Source organism: Micrasema longulum, unplaced genomic scaffold (genome assembly GCF_059751315.1).
Source record: "Micrasema longulum isolate JH-2025_06_02 unplaced genomic scaffold, ASM5975131v1 h1tg000941l, whole genome shotgun sequence".
Taxonomy (NCBI): domain Eukaryota; kingdom Metazoa; phylum Arthropoda; class Insecta; order Trichoptera; family Brachycentridae; genus Micrasema; species Micrasema longulum.
In genome coordinates, this window is record NW_028278132.1 from 52,992 (window position 1) to 75,377 (window position 22,386).

A 22,386-nucleotide genomic window follows, 5' to 3' on the forward strand; every position below is an offset into this window, starting at 1 on the left:
GTGAAAAAATTGCGAGGGGCTCCCCCGAAAACGGCGGGTGACGTCATATTCAGGACGTCATTTTACATAAGAATCAGGACTCGATTTTTTTTTTTTAGACAGGGCTGGTATTCCAAACGCTCTCGCGGCCGTTTTATCTCGCGTATTTACGTACAAAATACACGAGAAAATCTGTTTTCTCGCGCCGCGGGAGTGGTTCAGAATAGCACCCCACAGTAATTAGTGAGCGCGGAATGTCAAGTAAAAATAAAAATTTAAAAAAACAAGTTTTGTATGCCATTAATAATAAATTAATACTAAACGTAATCGAGTTATTAATATTCAAGGTCTATAAATAGTATTTTGATTTCGAAGCCGGTTTTCGTGAGTATGTAAAATTTACCATTAAAAAAATTGTTGGGATTTTGAACTCGCTACGCAAGTTTGTAAGGGGCCAATAACTATTTCACAAGACGACGAGATTCGTATATGTTCAATAAAGTTTGCCGCTCGAAATGTTCAGCTCATTTCAAACCTATAATATTACTTATATTAACATATTACAACAGAGATGAAGAACATTTAAGAGAAGGTAATATAGAAGTCTAGGCATCTATCTACAGGGCTTATGACCTGTCAATGGCTGGTTTAAGTGGCCACTCTACACACTGTGTTACGTTCACCATTCCGCCTATATTTGAACATCTATACTACTTCAATTCTTCAATCTGTTGATGCTTGTGAAGTTAAAGAGCTGAAACCTTTATTTATGCGGGTGAGATTCATCTAATTGAATTATTTCACCTACATACTAGGCAACGCCTGAAAATATTATTTTTTCAATTTCTATACTTTTTCATGGACCAGGTAATTTATCAACAATATTTTGAGTTTGTCCAAATTTTTGTAGACAAGAACTGGATTCAACTCCCTGGGGAGCTGTTTATATCAACATATTACAACAGAGATGAAGAACATTTAAGAGAAGGTAATATAGAAGTCTAGGCATCTACAGGGCTTATAACCTGTCAATGGCTGGTTTAAGTGGCCACTCTACACACTGTGTTACATTCACCATTCCGCCTATATTTGAACATCTATACTCCTTCAATTCTGCAATCTGTTGATGCTTGTGAAGTTAAAGAGCTGAAACCTTTATTTATGCGGGTGAGATTCATCCAATTGAATTATTTCACCTACATACTAGGCAACGCCTGAAAATATTATTTTTTCAATTTCTATACTTCTTCATGGACCAGGTAATTTACTAACAATATTTTCTTCTATATTACCTTCTCTTAAATGTTCTTCATCTCTGTTGTAATATGTTAATATAAACAGCTCCCCAGGGAGTTGAATCCAGTTCTTGCCTACAAAAATTTGGACAAACTCAAAATATTGTTGATTACTTATATTGATACAACAAATTATATTTAAATACTAGCGGACCGGCAGACGTTGTCTTGCCCGAACGTTGGCTTGCCTGCTGTTAGCCTGAAAAAGGACTTTTCATTGATAAGTTATATTATACTTGACACTAAACTTTCTTTTACAATTCATTTTGAACATGTTATCAATAAATCCTTAAACCTAATTGGATTTATTGACAGAAGCACAACTGACTTAAAAAATATCAATACCCTTAAAACTCTCTTCTGTTCCCTAGTTCGCCCGCACCTAGAGTATTTTTCTGTTATCTGGTCTCCATATTATGATGTTCACATTAAAAATATTGAATCAGTTCAACATCGATTTTTGAGAAAGATAGGCTGGAGGTTGGGCTCATCCAGAGACCAATATACGTAGAAACTACCTTCAATATATCTTCTCTTCAAGACCGTCGAAATAAAACCGACCTTCTAGTCCTATTTGATATTCTCAACTCACTCAATGATGCGCCTGAACTACTGAGCTCGATACAATTAAATATCCCAACTAGAAACCTTAGACAAAAATTACTCTTTCGTACCGATAACCATAGAACTAACTATGGTTTTCATTTCCCTATGCCCAGAATTCTCCGGTCTGCCAACAAACATACCAGTCTTGATTTCTTTGATAATAAGTTGTCTTCTTTCAAACGATCACTGAATTAAATTCAATTATAAACACCTCTCTCCCACTTCCACCCCCACAAAGTCTACTATAAACCATCGAGTCTTTCTACTTTTTTTATAATAATTTTCTATGTATAAATGTGTCCATAAAAATGCCCATTGGGCGTGTATATAAATAAAGTAGGTACCTAGGTACTTGTTTATGATTGAATCCAAAACCTAAAAATTATTGATATTTAAATACTAAATTTAAGTAGGTACTTAGGAAATTGTTTATGGTCGAATTCCGAAACATAAAATAATTCATTTTCAAATATAGAATTCTTTTTGCAAATGTCAAACTCGACTCTTTTCACCAACAGGGGTGCACATTTGCAATTTTCAAAAATGTATTGAATGTCAGTTAATATTTTTTTAGTATTACCGAAAATCCAGTAAAAAAAAATAAATAAGAAAAAAATATAAGGAATTTAAAGAAAGAATCTGATTGGGGATCATAAAAAGCGAATTTTGTTTGTAAACATTTAATAACAAACCTTTTTTAAACAAATTCCTTCAGTTTTTTTTGTATATTCATTTTCGTCTAATGCACCCCTGGTAGGTCGATTGAAAGAAGATTTATGCTTCTAACTTTTATTTTACAAATTCGATTGAAATTTTTAATATCTACGAGCACGTGCAGCGCAAAGATCTACATTTCGCTGAAAAGCGCACGTAAATCGGTTAAGCCGTTTAGGAGAAGTCCAGTGACATCACACGTACAGAAGAATTATATATATAAAGATACCATAAGTTACAGATTAAAAATACCTGCACCGCGATTATGAACGCTAGCTTCATCGGTACATATCGAGACGGTATAACCTAACATGAGTATTTATGTAAGGAAATGTGTATATTTGTATGGTAATTAAAAAAAAACTTCGTCGGTAACCTGTAAAAGAACATGTTTAGAAAAAAAATTGTAAACATGTTCTATTTTTAAAATTCGGACCCTTTAGCTATATCACAAATAACTATCGACGTGGTTATAAGCGACGTGATAACAATTTCTCACCATGGTTGTTTACCGTATTCGCGATCACAATGCAACATCTGTGAACGCCTAATAATAAATTTCAAAATATTTACGTTTTGCGACGTATAATCCTGCTGCGCAATCACATATTTGAATTTTACCGGTGGAAATATGGAAAATATTCCAAAACTGCTATTTATATTTTATTATTTATCACGCTATTTATTGCATTTAGCCGGCGGTTGGCGAGCCAAATGTCAAGAAAAGCAGTCGCCATAGTAATTGTTTGTAATTTAATTTTCACTTTTTTGTATTAGATACTCCTTACTATTTTGCAAATGCAATATATTGTATTCTTTTTTATAGTAAACGCCGATTTTTCGCCATTGAACTGTATTTATTTACGAGGAAAACTAAAAACAAATAGACACGAGCGTTGACTTAGAGATTACACACGCGTTGACTTATGACCGCGATAACTTACGCATGTTTATTATTGTTCATTGAGATCGCTCAAATACTTAATATGTTTTTAAGCACGTCGATAGTTATTTGTGATTAAGCTACAGGGTCCTATTCTAACGAAAATATGAAATTTATTAAAAATTTTATCTACAAAGTAAAATTAAGTTTTCTATATGAAAAATATAATCATAATAAATAAATCTGATTATATTTTGGGCCAATTACTATAATACTTTCTTAACCAAATATTGTAAGAGCCCTCTGGGCGTTTTCTAAATAAATAAATAAAATTAAAGAGGACACAATAAAAAATATAAAAAAAACTAATCAATTAAAGGGAAATATCACATACTACGAATACCAATAAAAATATATGAAACTGCTTTAGATTAACTTCAATATGGATATTGTGGAGAAATGTTTTCATATATAACTTTAAAAAAGAAATTTTTAAAAAATATGTCGCTAAAAAACGCGACATGTTTGACATTGATAATAGTGACGTCAAGATTCGTGACGATGCTCTATATTTTTTTTAACAATTATAAACAAAGTTCAAAATAAACATGAATCGTGACGTATTAGGGGCGTGGCCAATGCAATGACCGTTTTTGCGGGAATTCAACATTATACATTTGAAAATATTTTTTATGCTACTGTATGGATGGGTGCGCGTGAATGGATTAGAGGTTAAATGGGATAGATGCATTACAATTTAAGTTATTTATTGAGTTACATCCTCACAATTTTGTACAGAAGGAATTTACAATAGCGAACACTGGCGAGGAGCTGGTGGACGGGTTACACTAAATGCCAAGATGAAATGTACATAATATTCTTTCGCTGCACGACGTTTAATTGCTTGTCCGAGCTGACGTTGCGCCGGGTAACGCGTTGCGGGCCAAAACGGTGTTCGGCCCTGTCAACTTTACGGCTTGATGGTGATTACCTCCACACTACTAATGAGTAGTAAATTATTATTTTTACTAGGCAGTATTTCATAGACCCTTATTACTTAAAAATTGTTTTAAAAAAGAGATATATTCCTATTCTGCGGACCTCGGGGATATTTCTCACGTTCAGGCTCGGTATAATAATTACTTATTAATATTTATTACGCAAATGACACTGTGCGATACTTGGAGCGTTCAGCCAGCTTCATAACAGGTTTAGCGGGTACACCTCCGTATTTACATTGCATTGCAGAGTATTTCAATCTTCATTAAGGCTGTAGTCGGGTAAAACGCACGAAAAATGAGGAAATCATACGATTTTGCCATTTTAAAACGAATATTTTTTTTAAATTGCGCAATAATAAAAAAAAAACATAAATTAGATAAAATAATAATTTTTAAATGTATTTCTATTAAAAAATATACTTAAAGTTTTATATAACTAAAATATAATAACTTTTCGACCGGCAGATTACGCCATTTCGAATTTAGACTAAACTTTGGTATCTCGATTCTCATATAAAGACTAAGTTTTGAACTAAAGTTTTTTCGAATGATTTAAAGATAATAGATTGAAAATTAAAATGGCCGAAACTGAATTTTTATTTTTTGTTTTTGAAAAGAAATACAACCATTTTAAATCACATAAATTTTGTGAAATTTTCCTTGTTTTCGACGTACCGGTATCGGTACCGGCTTGCCGGTATGAAGGTAATTTAAAACCTAAATAAGATATTGTTAGAAATTCAATATTACAACCAGAATTATCTTCTCAAAAAAAAACATTTCTATAATATTTCTTTTTAAAAAAAAAAGAATTACCGAATGCATAATTTTACGTAGAAATAAAGGAAAATGTTACAAAATTTGTGTGATTTAAAATGCTTGCATTTCTTTTTAAAAACAAAAAATAAAGATTCAGCTTCGGCCATTTTAATTTTCAATCTGTTATCTTTAAATCATTTTAAGAAACTTTAGTTCAATACTTAGTCTTTATATGAGAATCGAGATACCAAAGCTTAATCTAAATTACTACCCCTACGGGGAAACAGCGTGATGGTTTGTTTGTTTGTTTGTTTGACCCCCTTATGAGTAAAAGGACCTTAATTTCATCATAATAATTTAACGACGGCATACATATTAAATTGTCTTTTTATTTAAAATTTAGAACATATGCTGAGAAATGGGAGATCCTCAGGGGTGTCGCATAATATAGTGATAGATATTTGTGAAGTTCTCGTCTTTGAGAGAATGCGCAGAATGGTGGGTTAAAACTAAATTTAATTCTTAAATTTGTTGCAACAGAGAGGGAAAACATTTTTGAGAAGGCAATATGGGAGTCTAGGCATTTACAGGACTTATGTCATTGGCTGGTTTGAGCGACCACTTTACAAACTGTGTAACATTCACCATTCTGCCCATGTTTAAACATCCACACTTCCTCAACTCTTCCATCTGTTGACTTTTGTGAAGTAAAGGAGCTGAAACCTTTATTACGCGGGTAAGATTCATCAGGCTAAACCAAATCACCTACTAGGCAAAGCCTGAAAACAATTTTCCAACTTTTTTACTTTTTCTTTTACCAGGTAGTTAATTCAATAATGTTTGAGTATGTCCAAATGCTTGCAGACTGGCTGGATTTCCGTCCTAGGGAGTTGTTCATATTTAAATTTGTTGCGACAGATAGAGAAAACATTTTTGAGAAGGGAATATGGGAGTCTAGGCATTTACAGGACTTCCATATTCCCTTCTCAAAAGTGTTGTCCTTCTCTGTTTCAACAAATTTAAATATGAATAACTCCCTAGGTAGGAAATCTATTCTATGTATTGCCCAACGTCTCTGGCTATGAACTGAATTAATATTTTGTGCCGTCCTTCCCCAACAAAGGGAAGTAGCGTTGCCAACCCTCGGGCTCGAAATGGTCAAACGTAGTACCTACCTACTGACAATCCTTTCACCGTGACTGGATTAAATGAAAGTAGCTAGGCCATGTACAGCATGAAGTTATTTTAATATTACCTACTATAATGTGCAGGTAACCGCTTCCGACGCGTAACTGGCGTAACACGTTCGGACATTTCCGCACTTCAGCACGCGATCGCGGCCCGTTACGGGACTTCGTGTTCCGCCGATCGATTATAATCAACAACCAGTAGCTCAATCACAAATAACTACCGGCGAGCTAATAAGCGACGTGATAACAATTTCTCACCATGGTTGTTTACCGTATTCGCGATCACAATGCAGCATCCGTGAACGCCTAATAATAAATGTCAAAATATTTACGTTTTGCGACGTATAATCCTGCTGCGCAATCACATATTTGAATTTCACCGGTGGAAATATGGAAAATATTCCAAAACTGATATTTATATTTTATTATTTATTATTTATCACGCTATTTATTGCATTTAGCCGGCGGTTGGCAAGTCAAATGTCAAGATAAGCAGTCGTCATGGTAATTGTAATTAAATTGTAACTTTTTTGTATTAGATACTCCTTACTATTTTTCAAATGCAATATATTGTATTATTTTTTATAGTAAACGCCGATTTTTCGCCAGTGAACTGTACTTATTTAAGAGGAAAACAAAAATAAACCGACACGAGCGTTGACTTAGAGATTACACACGCGTTAACTTAAGCATGTTCATTATTGTTCATTGTGAACGCTTAAGTGCTAAGCATGTTTTTAAGCACGTCGATTGTTATTTGTGATTAAGCTACAGGGTCCGTATTCTAACGAAAAGATAAAATTTATTTAAAATTTCATCTACAAAGTAAAATTAAGTTTTCTATACGAAAAATATAATCATAATAAATAAATCTGATTATATTTTGGGTCAATTACTATAATACTTTCTTAACCAAATATTGTAAGAGCCCTCTGGGCGTTTATTAAATAAATAAATAAAATTAAAGAGGACACAATAAAAAAAAAAAAAAAATATTAAAGGGAAATATCACATACTACTAATACCCATAAAAATATATGAAACTGCTTTAGATTAACTCATTGTACATTCAAAATCAATATGGATATTGTGGAGAAATGTTTTCATATATCAATTTAAAAAAAAAAAATAAAAAAAAAAAATCTTCATCGGTATATTTATACTGAGACGGTATAAACTAATATCGATATTTATGTACAAAAGTGTTTATATATTTGCCAGAAATTTCAAAGTATCTTCGTCGGCAACCGTTAATTGAAAATGTTTAGAAAACAAAATTGTAAACAAATTATATTTTTCATACAGAAAACTTAATATTACTTTGTAGATAAAATTGAAGATAAATTTTATCTTTCCATCATAATCGAGGCCCTGGTATTCCAAACGATCTCGCGGCCGTAAAAATACCATTTATCTCGCGTGTTAACATACAAAATACGCGAGATTTTAATAAATTTAAAAAAAAAGAGATTTCTACGGCCGCGAGATCGGTTCAGAATAGCACCGCGGAAGTGTGTAAGTGCTTCTTTATTTATTTATTTATTAACGGATATTGTCCATGTATACAATTTATAGGGTTTAAATATTACAATAAAAGAATAGTTTAAAACATTTAAAAAAAAGAAAAGAAGCATTGACAAACATAAGGGACATCGAGACAAGATCTGGACTATTTATTTAGAGCTCGTTTAAATCGTTGTAAACTTAAACCAAAAAAGTCCAGATCTTGTCTCGAGTTAACAATACGACAAAGACGGGTCATTGGAGAATTAAGGCCATAGTTTGTTATATGCTGATCGATGAACAGTACTTCATTGTTTCTCAACCTACGAGTCGGAATATTGAATTTTACTTGTCCCAGTAATGATGGAACATCGATTATACCATTTAGTATGCCGAACATATATATGGAGTCAATATTAGTTCTACGTTTTTGTAGACTAGAAATATTGAACATTGACTCTATATCAGCATAAGAATAATAACCTCTCTCTAGTCCAAGCATCCACGCTACTTTTCGAAGCGAGCGATGTTGGACTGATTCAATGTGATTTATGCGATTGACATAGAATGGAGACCAGACCACTATTCTAGGAGGCATATTCCAGAAGAGGGCGAACAGTTGAGCAATAAAGAGTTTTGATTGTACGGACATTAGTAAAATCAGAGGATATTCTGTTAATGAAGCCAAGTAATTTCAGTGATTAATTTATTGTATTATCTATAAGCTTGTTGTATGTCAGTTTATAGTCCAAAACAACGCCTAAATCTCTGATGGACTTAACTACATCAATTTTGGAGTTTTCTATTGGGTAATCAAAGGAAATCGGTTGCTTTGTTCTATGAAATGATATTATTTTGCATTTTTTAATATTTAGTTATATTTATTATTATTGACTTTACACCATTGGTTAAAAGAGTTATGTATGATTGAAGAAGAAAACAGTCTTGTAAAGTTTGAATTATTTTGAGAATTTTGTTGTCGTCCGCGAAGAGCCAAAAGCGAGAGTTAGAGAATGATTTAGCAACATCATTAATAAACTAATTGAATAGCAGGAGTGCCAAATGAGCACCCTGAGGTACACCCGATGCAAAATCAACACTGGTTAATAAATAGTTATTTATCCGAACGTTTTGTTTCCTACCAGTAAGATACAATTTAATAAATGAGAGTAATGGATCTCTTATTCCCAAGGCACGTAATTTATATGTGAGAATATATGATCTACTTTGTCAAATGCCTTAGAAAAATCAGTATAGAGAACGTCAATTGCTGACCATCCTCAAGTGCTTTGACAATAACCTGGGTATAATCTACCAGGTTAGAGGTAGTTGATCTGGCAGTCTTCTTTATTAAAGTGACAAGGCTAATATTTCTAACACTATTGAACGAAGACATACCGTATTTCGCCAGATTACAGATCTCATCGAGACGAATCCGTTGATATGCACAACTAAATGCGCCTTAATATATGACATATCATGCTTAGCAGTGGCGAATGGTGATTTTAATTACAGGTAAGCTATAAAATAATATCATATATTTGTACATACATAGGAGGAACATAATATAATGTAAGTAATATGTACTATAAATTGATATTTTTCTGTGTAATACAAACAACTCTCATCCATGAAATTAACTTCAATTCAATTGAAATGTCAACTGGCCGCATTGTTCTAATAATTAATAATGCTAAAATCGGCCGCATGATGCGCTATATGTCCTGCAGTATGACGCATGAAAGTAATTATGACCTTATGTTAAAAGTATCATCTCAAAGAAAAATAGTCCTTAAGAAACAATGTTTGAAATACTGTTTTCCAAATCAAGAATCTTTAAATAATTTGTGTAATCTGCAAGTTTTATTAGGAGAAAAAACCCGCACTGGGGTTAATACATAAAAAATATAGCATACTTATTTGTATGAAAAATAAGCTGGAATAATCGGCTAGTTTCTTAGCTCAACGCAGGCGCTGGGCGCGCTTTATTAAAATTTATATTTATATTAGGATAAAAATACAAACGATGGAAATGATTTTAAATAAATTTTAATTATTTATTTGTTTTTTTTGTAAATAAAGTACAATAAAACATTATTGTGGTTAGTCAAATATAATGGTAAGCTGCGCATAATCGCTTCTATACACGGTTCGCCCCTGATGCTTAGCCATCTTCCCATTGAATTACTTCGCCGGAATACGGGTCAAAATATCGATTATTCGAAATAATTATGCAACGTAAATATTATCGAACAATTATCGCAACAGTTATGATGTTTACAATTCCGTTACAAAAAACGTCATTTGGATTCATTTACATTACAAAAAAATCACAATTCAACTTACTGAGGTCACTCGCCTCCAAATAAATCAATCGGACAAAATAGAAATAATTAATTATAGGCAGTCAGATTGTGTTTATTGGATCGGAAATGGTTGATAAATATTCAACAGACATATTGAGTCTTAATGAGGAAGTTCACATATTATTGTTTTGTTTGTATGGACTATTTTTTTTTAATCTTGTGTGGCTGTGATGTCACACTAGTCGACATAGGATACAAGACTTGATATATCTCTGTTATTTTATTAAATGATGAACTCGTATTTTTTGTAATCTTCAAATGGACATTTTCGCACCGGATTCGGAAAGTGAAATTTGTATAACTGTGCTGCATGTTGGCACAAAAAATATTTATCCTCGCTACGCGAAGAATGAATGTCCGCTAATTCAGCGGCACATCTGTATAAGAGAGAGCACTTAGATAGAACTCATAACAAGGAAGACAGAGACGCTGTTCTGTGGCGGGTGTTGTGTAAAACAGATTCAGTCTTCAATCGGTTGATGATGGTCAGTGAAGGGGGACGCACGCGCGTAATATGAGCGGAGTATTTATGATTTTTAGTTTATTTTGCCATAGCAGGGCTAAATGATATGTTTATTTGCATAAATTATGGAAAAATAATTATTAAACAGTATGTCTTCATGTTTTTTTTTCAAATATCTGAATTTTATAATATTCCGTCTTTTACTAGTGGTAACACGATGATTATTATAGCAAAGGGATTATTTACCAGTATTTTAAGAGTAATAAACGCTAAAGGTACCGACGCAGAAAATTTCATTCTGACGAAAATGTGTATATTTGTATGAAAATATATATTTTTTTAATTGTTCGCTTATTTTTTTTTCGCACACAAAACTTAATTTTATTTCTTAGATATAATTATTATAGATAATAAGAAAATATCACATACTAAGAACACAGATAAAAATATATGAAATGGATCGAGTATAATTGATTGTATTTTCAAAATCAATATGGATATTGTATAGAAATATTTTCATACATATATATATTTTTTTTAATACGTCACTAGAAAATCGCGACATGTTTGGCCTTGATAGTTGTTACGTCAAGATTCGCGATAATGTTCTAGACAAATTTCAATGGCCAGGAACAAATAAACATGAATCGTGACGTATTAGGGGCGTGGCCAATGGAACGACCGTTTTTGCGGAAATTCAAAATTAAGAAGTATTTTTTATGCTACTAATAATTATTAACTTAGTTGTTTTTACTGGACAGTATTTCATAGACCTTTATTACTTTAAAAATGTTTTTAAAAAGCCGTGATATTTTATTATTGTCTAGTTCCCATTGTAATACGGACCCAGCGATGGAGGTGGCTTTCATCAAATAAGTACAATGCCCCGAACTCCCGAACTCATAGCAAGCTTTTCTCATTTTCGGAAAGGAACGGCAAATTTTAATTTCACAGGTAAATTTAAGAACTAATAAATTATTTTAAGTTCGTCAAGGTTGCGTCCTTGCACCGTTCCTGATTGTCCTCATGGACTTCATGCTAAAGAAGTCGATTCCACTAGATCGAAGAATATCCATCTCCTCCTCCCGAAAACTCTGCGACCTAGAGTATGCCGATGATGCGGTTACAATGAGGAATTCCAGCCCAACCCGGAATTAAATTTTAAAAATGTTTTTGTGTACACATGAATATTTAAAAATTTTGGAGTAGGATGAAATATCTCAAAAACGCACGCAAAAATAAATAAAAAATGTTAAAAATAGTATTTATTTTAAAATCGTAAATAATGACGTCACTCCTTATATCTACGTGTAGTATTTCCAGTTTCCGCTTTAATGCCCCCGCACCTTGTAAGAAACGTTTTAACCATAGAAAAAAAAGAGTATAATTTGTGATTGGTGATTTGGCGGCGAATAATTCGATTACGATCTACGACCTGAAATCCGGCAAATAATACTTTGTTGACATTTCAACCAGAGATTATGTCAACGTTCTAGGTTTTTCTAAATTTAAACGTTCGTAAAAACAACCATAACATAGAAATGATCAAAGTACGATCAACTAAATGAAGTAATCAAAGCAATACTCCATAGATTCTTGTCAGGTCAGTGAAAGTAAGAACGCCAACCGTTTCATGACGTCACTACTGAAAAGTGACACACTGATTACAGTCATTTGGCGCGGTATTTGATAAATGTAACTTTAAAAAATTATATCTTTGTAAATAACGCACAAAAACTAATAATATATTTTTGCTTGGTTAAATAGTACGCTAATGGAAAAAAGATAAATAAGAGAAGTGGAATTCCTCATTGACGATTCAGTCGGGGGTCTTCGGGCCATTGTAGATAGCCTAAATAGGTACTCCTCCGCATGCATGGGTCTAAAAATCAATGTTGCAAAAACCCATGTACTGTGTAACACTTCATGCCCGATGCCCAAAATCCCCTGACTCTGTCCAACCAAGTCATCGAAAGGGTCGAGAGTTTCAATACCTGGGAGTTTAAGTTACAGAAATGGCAGCTTTTAAAAATAACTGGGAGCGCGGGGAAGGCTGTCTGGAGATCAGATATTTACTCAGTGATCCAAATGCCGCCTACATAACGCCTTCATAATACCTATTCTCTTATATGGATGCGAATCGCGGCACCTCACTAGGGCCCAAAACAACAAAATACCGAGTTTTGAGAATAGGTGTCTCAGAAGAATCTCGGGTGTGTGGTGGTTTGACTTTGTGCGGAATGAAGTAATCAGAGAACGGACGCAGAAAGCTCCGGTGACAACTGTCATCAAGCGGAGGCGATACGGTTGGCTCGGCCATGTGCTGCGGATGCCTCCCGAGAGGACTTTACCACGGTCGCCTACTTTACAAGGCATCGGGTTCTCGACGTCCTGGACGCTCACTGCTGACTCATCATCAGTGGCGCTACGGCCCGTTGTGGGCCCTGGCCTCCTTCAGAATGTGTCTCCTTTTCTCCCTGCAACCCGCGGCTCTTCTCCAGTTCGTCAGGCCAATGGCTCTAATGTCACTTTCCACATTATCCAGCCATCTTCATTTTGGTCTGCCTCTGCTTCGTCTGCTTTCCGAAGTGGTATAAAGAATCTTTTTTGGGGTGCGGTTATCATTCATTCTGTGCACATGGCCCGACCATTGTAATCTTCCTACTTTGATGAATTCCGCAATGTTGGGTTCGCCATACAGCGCCTCTAATTCATGATTAAACCGTCTCCTCCACACTCCGTTTTGGTTGACAGCACCAAATATCTTCCTTAATATTTTTCTTTCGAATACTAATACCCATAGAATTAAGAATAGTCCAGAAGCAGCGTAGAATCTTATTTGAATACATCGGACTGTGTCCAATAATTCCCTCACTTAGACACACTTTCGCCGCGCGCATACTAAGTCACCGAGTAATATTGCCAGATCGCGAAGAATATAACCATAACACAAATGTAAGGTTAAAAAAAAGCAATCTGTTAATTTCTCTAAAATTTTATTGTGCACGCGGAAATATTGATTGACATAACAGAGTAAATAAGTAAAGGGTCATTATTTAATAAGAGTAATGGAATTATTGAACTTTGAACTTGAAACATAAAACAGATTTTATTTGACATAAAACGGATATTTTTATATCATGTTAAATAATATTTGATGTTTTAAAGATAATGTCGTTCAAATGTCGCCCACAGCGTTGTTTAATCCGAGGTCTAATTTTCATTAGTTCTTTTATTAAATGAGCAAAGTAGGATAAAAAAAATTCTACCCTGGGAACACTAACGAAATTTTAATTTTGTTTCTTCGACAATCTGACAGATGGAAAAAAAATTCAATTTTTAAGTAATCCATTTGCTACTTAAACATTCGTTTGTTAATTACACATGAAATGTTATGCCATCCTGTTTCTTTAAGATCCTAGCAGTATTTCTACACTTTAAAAGGACACAACACGGCATAGTTGAATTCAAATCAGGAGTTGCGTACTGAGCGACGTCTGCAAAGAAACTAATGGGGCAAAACGTAAACCCACTAATTTATGAGTAGCTGAGTCGCCTTCTGTTTGATGTGCGTATGCGGTTTCTGGACTATTCTTAATTCTATGGTAACACCATATTTTCATCTCTTTTTACCACTGCTGACTTCGTCGGCAATTCGTGTCAGAACTACGGGATGCGAACGTGACTTGGGAGGATGCAGCCGATAGGATCTTGGAGGAGGACGCCATATGCTCCAACTAGGGAGCGGACATGGAATAACGATGAATCATTGTAATGTTCAAACTGTCAGAAAAATAAGTACATTCAACAATAAATTAAACAGTTATACAGTATTGACAACATCAGCGGGATTATATTATTTACTACAGTAAGTAGACGGTCCAGAGCTAAGTCCAAGGCTACGGATGTAATCTGTCATACTAGAGACAAAAGTTCTGACAACTTTATATTTACCTCATTGATTTAAAATGCATAGAAACGACTTATAGAATGAAATATTTTTAAAAGTAGCGTCACGAAAACGTACTCATAGTTACTAATTTTGTTTATTTGGATTATTTTGAGTATTATTCAATTAAAATCTATAACCTACTTCCACTATCTATTAAAACAATTAGTAACGAGACAATGTTTCAAAAGGCTATAAAAAAATGGGTAGTGCAGCTAGGTAGAAGTAAAATGGATTGTCTCATTCGCCCAAACCAATATTGAATCAACCGCTCCACAAGTGTATAGCTTATGTTAGGTTTTTGTTATTTTCATTGTGCGTTTTGTAATATAAATAATATAGATGCACATGTTATATAACTTGTTAATACCATTTTTTATACGTATAAGTATATGTAAATGTATATATTTTTTTGTTTAAATTCTTTATAAGTTATTAACAATTTGCTTTTTAATTCAATTACTTTTCTTATATCCATATTTTTTTTTTCTTTTTTACTATGTAAAGTTTCACTTTTTATTTTGCATGGCAGTATGCTTTGTTGTTTATCTTTTTAATTATTACTTACTATGTTTGTACTTACCTGTATATTTTTTGTAAATGCCCCTTGGGCGTATTGTAAAATTAAATAAATAAATAAAATAAAAATAAATATACAGGGTGTTCTTTAAACCCTGTCACATCCGAAACCACGATGATCAGTATGGGCAAAAATACATATTAGCATACTGAAAAAAATATTTAGAACGAACAAATTTTTTAAAAGAAAATATTTAAAAAAAACAAATGTTTGCGTACTTCAATACTGCCAATATGTCTTCTTGCTCTTACTGATCATGGTGGTTTCGAATGTGACAGGGTTTAAAGAACACCCTGTATACCTAGTTTTTGAAACTGTGAATATTTTGTTAATTATCTCAAATGCAAAAACATTTCTAAAAAGTAAATTGTTAAGTGTCCTCGGCACCGGTAACCCCAGTGAAGTCACATTATTTGTATTATTAATTATAGTTTGTAAGAGAAAAATATGAATAAATAAAATAAAATACCAGGGCTGCATTTAACGAGCAAAAATACTACCAAAAATTAGAGGTGTCCATTTATCGGGTACCTTTTTTAGGTAGCCTTGAAATGAAGAAAATAATCTCAATTTCTAAAAATTATGTGCGAATGTATAACTTTTTTTTCATAGAGTCTTAATTCAAAAAATTACACACATTGTTACAATATTATACATTATAAAGAAAACACAGTATTAAAACATATTTTGTTCCGATAAACTTAAACGATATTGAATAATAGTTTGTCCCCGGGTGCTCAGACATTAGTTTTAATTAATAATCAAATAAAAGAGTACATACATATATATATATATATATATAGTTGGATAATTTATATAGCGCCATTTATGTGAAAATCACCTCAAGGGCGCTGTACAATTAATGAATATCCCAGTACGTCTTGCAGCTACAGAGCGCATGGACGGTTGGGATTCTAGTTCCTCGTTTTCAATTAAGATCAATCAAAAATTATAACAGATAGGAGCTAGATTACAAGACGTCTTCCAGCTACAGAGCGCATAAAAACAGTTAGAAATTTAGCCCCCATTTACACATTTTAAAAATTGACAAATAAGTTTATTGTGAATGATATTTGAAAAAATAATAACATGAGTAATAAAAAGGAGTAAGATTACAACACGTCTTGCAGCTACTAAGTGTATAGACGATTGGAATTCTAGACCCCATTTACAAAATTTATGTATTTTAAAGTTGATATATGAAAGCTAGATAACCAATCTTCGTGCAGCTACAAAGCGCATGGACGAGTGGAATTTTAGCAAAGTTAAAATGATATCAATAAATTTACAAAAAATAGAGCATAGTAGTAAATTTATCAAGTGTTCATGCCAAGAAGTAAGCAATAAAAAACTAAATAAACAAAACACTGTTTTTTTGTGTGATCTCAAGTTGAGGATATTGCTGATGTATTTAATTGGAACATAGTGAAATCTTTACCTGAACCTGTAATCTTGCGTCAAGGTTTTCATAAATTCAATTTAAATCTTGAAAACTGCAAGATTGAGTCATTTTCTGTGAGTAAATTAAAAATTGTTATACAAAAACCAATTTTAATTTTTACCATTCAAAAATAATGTAAGAATATCCGACCACATTTTAGAAAGTTTTATTTATTAAATTAATTTTTATTTATTAAGAAATTATGAAAACTTACTTTTTATTTTAAATATTTTTTGTATAAATATTTTTAAGTCTAAAGAAGAAAATAAAACATACAAAATATTATGAATTCTGTACATAAAATACAATTTCAAAGTATAGGTAATCTAGGAAATAATTGCACTGCTCTACAAAAAAATAAAGATCGTTTTTTTTTGCTACATACACATTTAAAGTAAAATCGTTTTGGGGGAAAGCTCCCTTAATTACGAAAATCGCACCAGAACTGAAATGGTTTATAAAAAAAAATAATTGGCTTATGCATAGTCAAACACGAACATATTAAAAGGATTAGAGATAAACTCCTTTGGTTTTGTTAAAAATCCAATTATGTGCCAGCCCACAAATCCACACTGTATAGAAAAATTGAGGAAATAGTTGACAATTTTGCCCACCGGTTTTTTTCAATGATTTTATAATGGTGATGCCTCAATGATGCTATTGTTTCAACATAAACAGTTTTTTTCGCCCAAAAAGTAGTAATAAACCGTATGATAAGGATGATAAAACCGTGGGCAAAATTGTCAACAAGTGGAGATAATTTTACCAAGCATGTTTTGTCTTCTAAAATTGTATAAATAAAAGAAAAGCAAACGTTTTGTACTTGTAAAAATGCTCAGAATAATTAGTATCACTATTCAACAAAATGGATAGGAGTAGTCCTATACAAAAAATTATGATATTGTAAAAGTTTGTTAAAACTGGGCAAAATTGTCACGTTTGACGGTGTAGTGTTCCAAATAGCAAAATTTAGGTACTTTCGCGTCAAAAGCTGATGCATTCGGTCATTGCGGTTTTAATGGATTCATATAAAATTTTATGATTTTAAGGTTACAGGCGCACTATTTTTTCCAAGTTAATGGAAACTTGGAAAAAATAGTGCGCCTGTAACCTTAAAATCGTTCACAATTTGTCTCATATTTTGTTAAGAATAAAGTATAGAACAATGCTATTAAATAAATAGTCTTCTTTTTTACGTTACGTTACGTTTACTGTTACGTATAAAATTTTATTTTATTTTTGATGCTTTGAAAAATATTATTAAGAAGACAGAAAAGAAAAAACTCAACAAAACCAGATAAAAATGGTTTAAAATATTATTTTTTTTAAAGTAAGAAAATAGAGTAAAATAATACAATTAAAATTAAAGAATAGCCATTTACTTGAATGTACTTTAAAAATAGGAAAAAAATATATACACATATATAAATAGTATGTGCTCATAAATCTAATCAAAACACGATAAAAAAATAAAACAAAGTACCCTGTATTTGTCGTGTCTGTACAATTAAAATAATTTAGCGACGATGCTCAAAGATTTAAAATGGTAAATTTGAAAAAGGAGATGCAGGCCACAGTCGGCTGTCGCTGACTGTTACGTGCTAGGGTATACGGCCCTTCGGGCCTCGCTTTATCGGCCCTGCGGGCCTCAGTTGATCGGCCCTTAGTTAATTAGGATCTCGGGCACTGTCAAATTAATTTCACCCATTGGGGAAATGAAATTAACAGACAAACAAAAAAGTTATGCTGATGTTTTGTATCTCCACAGGATAAAGGAAAAACTAGACTTAACGCTCTACCACTACTTGGTTCCCATTTTCTAATAGTGAGTTATTTATGGCCCCCAAATTGAAGTATTTGTGTATATAGGAACATATTTTTTTCTATTTAAAAAAGAATAATCACTGGATTCTCAACACAAAGACAACTTAAACAAATAAATACTAATACCACTTTGGGACAAAGGGATTTTGAGTATTATGCAATTAAAATCTATAACCTATTAAAACAATCAGAAAAAGAAAATGTTCAAAAAGGCTATAAAAAATGGATAGTAAGGCTGGGTAGAAGTAAAATGGATTGTCTCATTCGCCCAAACCAATATTGAATCACCTGCCCCACAAGTGTATAGTTTATATTATGTTTTTGTTATTTTCTTGTACGTTTTATAATATAAACAATATAAGTGTACATAAATGGAATATGAACATTTTGTTAAGTATCTCTGTATCTTACATCTTCTGTGTTTATTCTCACATGTATTTAAAAAAAAAAAGTATATTGCTAAGTGTCCTCGGCACGGGTAACCCCAGTGAGAACACACTGTTTTTTTATTAATCTTTGTTAATAAGGAAAAAAATAATAATAAATATTAATCAATGAAAAATATGAAAATATAGAAAATAATGTTAATGTCACATTTTTCGCAGATCCGTCGTTATTCCATGATATGTCACAATCCGTCGGGTTTCCGGCACACATTTTGTTTATATTTTGTTGCGTGTACATTTTTATAAATATTTTTAATTAGGCCGATCTATAACCGTAAATATATCACAAGCACCTTGCGTAAATGAGAAAAACCGGTAATAATTTATATCAGTGTCCTATAAAATCCAGATTTAGAGGTAATGTCAAACCGGCAAGAGATTTATCTTAAATTACGCAATATTGACAAATGGCGTTATGCGAAAATTGAAGCGGCTTACCTTGTGCAATATTTTCAAACTTGACACTTAACAAAACACGAAGGAGTTTATAAAATAAACCAATATATCACGAGCCGAGCGCGGACAAGCGACCTAACCCACACGGCAACTTGACGTTACTGATTTCAGCGCGTGATTGGTTAGTTTGACATAACAAAATGATCATTACTTTTCTATTTTAAGCAAAAAGTACGCAAAAAACTAGAGGAACGTGATATATAGACTTGAAATGAACAGACTTCTTAATGTATGAGTACATTTATTTTGTTGTCTGTTTTTGAGGTTTCTTGTTCGATAAAGATCAGTAAAAAGTATGACCATGTATAAAAATGTGTTTTCTATTTTTTTTATTTTACCAAGTTCTTACCTTGATTTTCGAATTATTTTTAAGGCAAAATAGTATTTTACCTTTTGTAAATAACTAGCAGGCGAACGCTAAAATATTTTTAGCCCTTTGATGGCCCTCCGGGTTTCAGCTAGTCGGCGCTTCTGGCTTCAAACCTCACGGCCTTGCAGACCTCATTTGACAGAAAACACGTTTTCTTTTTTTTAACTTCTTGGAGATTTTTAATTTTTTTTTTAAATAAATTTTGCACTTGCTGCTTGTGATAAACTGTTTTTTTAAATATGTTTAAAATCAATGTAATAATATATTGAGGTATCATTAACGCATCCCTTAATGTGCTAAAAAGATCAGCGCGTTCCGGTGCTGTGTAACCAATAGACACATAAAAATGAGGGATTTAGAATCTGAAAAACAGAAAATTCATAGGCAATTGCTTCAATCATCCATATTTGAAGTTGAACGTGGAAATATTTAAAATATAATTGCTAAAAGCATTAAAAAAACGATTTGCTAATGCTCACAACACAAGGAAACAAATCAACTTTAGTGGAGTTTTGAAAACAACTGGCGTTTTGTGGCAGTGGTGCAGGCTGGCCTGCGTCACGTGTGAAATTGTTCATCTTGCTCGCAAATATATCTATGGCATCGAGAGTGAGACGTAAAGAGTGTTTTGAGACAATCCCATATTCCATACTCTTTTACTTCATCGCCTCGACAATGCGACACATTGGTTAGCATTTGATTGTATACACAGAATAGAAGAACACGAGCTCACCCAAAAAGACCATGCATATTAAATTTGTTGATTTAGCATATTATATACTTGAATTTTATAAAATTCAAGCACAAATTAACAAAATTAGGTGTTGGGTAAATATTTAAATACAGTAAAACTCCAATTATCTGGATTAATAAGTGCCAGACGTTATCCAGGTATGCAAAAATCTAAATATATGTGTTTAAAAAAAAAAAGGATTAACCTGCTAAGTCTCTATTTAGAGGCTTGTCAGCAGGTGGGAAAGAGGGGATATGGAAGGAGGTTATGAAAAATACACCACAACACCCAGACCAATTGAGAAAAAATCTTTTAATATATTAAAATAAAATCACTTTGTTTTTAAGTACCATTTATATTTTTATAATTTGACAACCAACTAGCTTCGGCAATACTATGCCTTCTTCAGGGTTAATTACAAACTAACATAACATATACAAAATTTTCAGTGAGGGTAGAGTGGGCGTGGCTACGGAAGTAGAGAAGAGAGAACCTAAATCCACACACAAACCCCCTCTCCTCTCTACTTCCGTAGCCACGCCCACACTACCCTCACTGTGAAAATTTTATATATGTTATGTTAGTTTGTAATTAACCCCGAAGAAGGCATAGTATTGCCGAAACTAGTTGGTTGTCAGATTGTAAAAATATAAGTGGATCATAAAAACAAAGTGATTTTATTTGAATATATTAAATAATAATGTTTTACAAAGTGCTTCAAACATCAAAAATAAAATCTTTCTTGAATTTTTCTCTTGCAACTGGCGGGAATCAAACCCGCGACGCCAGTTTCACGTAAGCCGTCTAACCAACTGCGCCACGGCGCCTGTTAAAAAGTATTATTTTGAAAGAAAATGCAAAATTAACTCCAATTTGAATTTTTAATTCCTTTTGAAATAATACAGGGAATTGGGGTCATATTGAAAACTTACTTAAACATGAGCCAGCTCCCTTTTTTATTTGTCATTATGACATCTTTATTTTTTATTTCCTGATAATGATCCGGATGTTTGGCAATCCGGAGGAGCGGAGTTCGGATAAAGGGAGTTTTACTGTAGTTGTTTTCTCATCATCTCTAAATTCTTAATTTGGAGATGTCAGGTTGATGATCCGGTCGACATTCTTTGATTCGGGATTCACACAGTTCTGATAACAAAATGAATAGTAGTAAATAAAAGACTCTTTATTAGAAAGCTGCTTTATGATTATAATAATTAAATAAAATTATAACCAACAAAATGAATACAATCAAGTTTCTACAGGGTAGGTAACAATTTAAAAATGATAAATAGTTTGTGTCCATTGTTGCATTGTGGGCTTCAACTCTTCCTAAGATAATTTTAGAGCATATTCATACATTTTTAATTGTAACTATTGGAATAATTTATTTATGGAAGCATTTTAATGGCTTGAAATAACCACTGGAGAGTTTTAAACATATTATTGTACATTCAAACTATAAAATAAGTCAAATATAACCTAACCTAACCGAACCTCACCTAACCTATGAAAATCCTACGCAGAAAATGCTAAGTCATTTAGTCTGATACAACAATCTAATCGTTAAATCAATGTGTAGGTGAGGTTAGAATATTTTTTCTTGAAATTCACACTTAATAATCACACAAAGGCAAGGCAATCAATTTCACAAAGATATTGAAGTTGTTAGGTTAGGTTAGATTGACTAAAATCAAACCTAACCTGACATTATTTGATACTTGACACGATTACGCCACAAAAAATGACAGTTAGGTTAGGTTAGGTAAAGCGTAGAAACAAAAATGAGGTTAGGTTATCTTTTGACTATATTTTTAGTGGTGCGTTGTAA

General features: G+C 32.7%; 1 protein-coding gene across 2 annotated transcripts in view; it reads right to left on the reverse strand.

The window, feature by feature from the left end:
- LOC148278004 (putative fatty acyl-CoA reductase CG8306) overlaps positions 1 to 19,559 on the reverse strand; it is a 42,712-nt gene extending 23,153 nt beyond the window's left edge. For both annotated transcript variants that reach the window (XR_015823314.1, XM_088232047.1), the window contains exon 1: positions 19,438 to 19,559. The gene's annotated coding sequence lies outside the window, so the exon portion shown is untranslated. The remainder of the gene's footprint in view (positions 1 to 19,437) is intronic.
- Between the last annotated feature and the right edge of the window lie 2,827 nt (positions 19,560 to 22,386).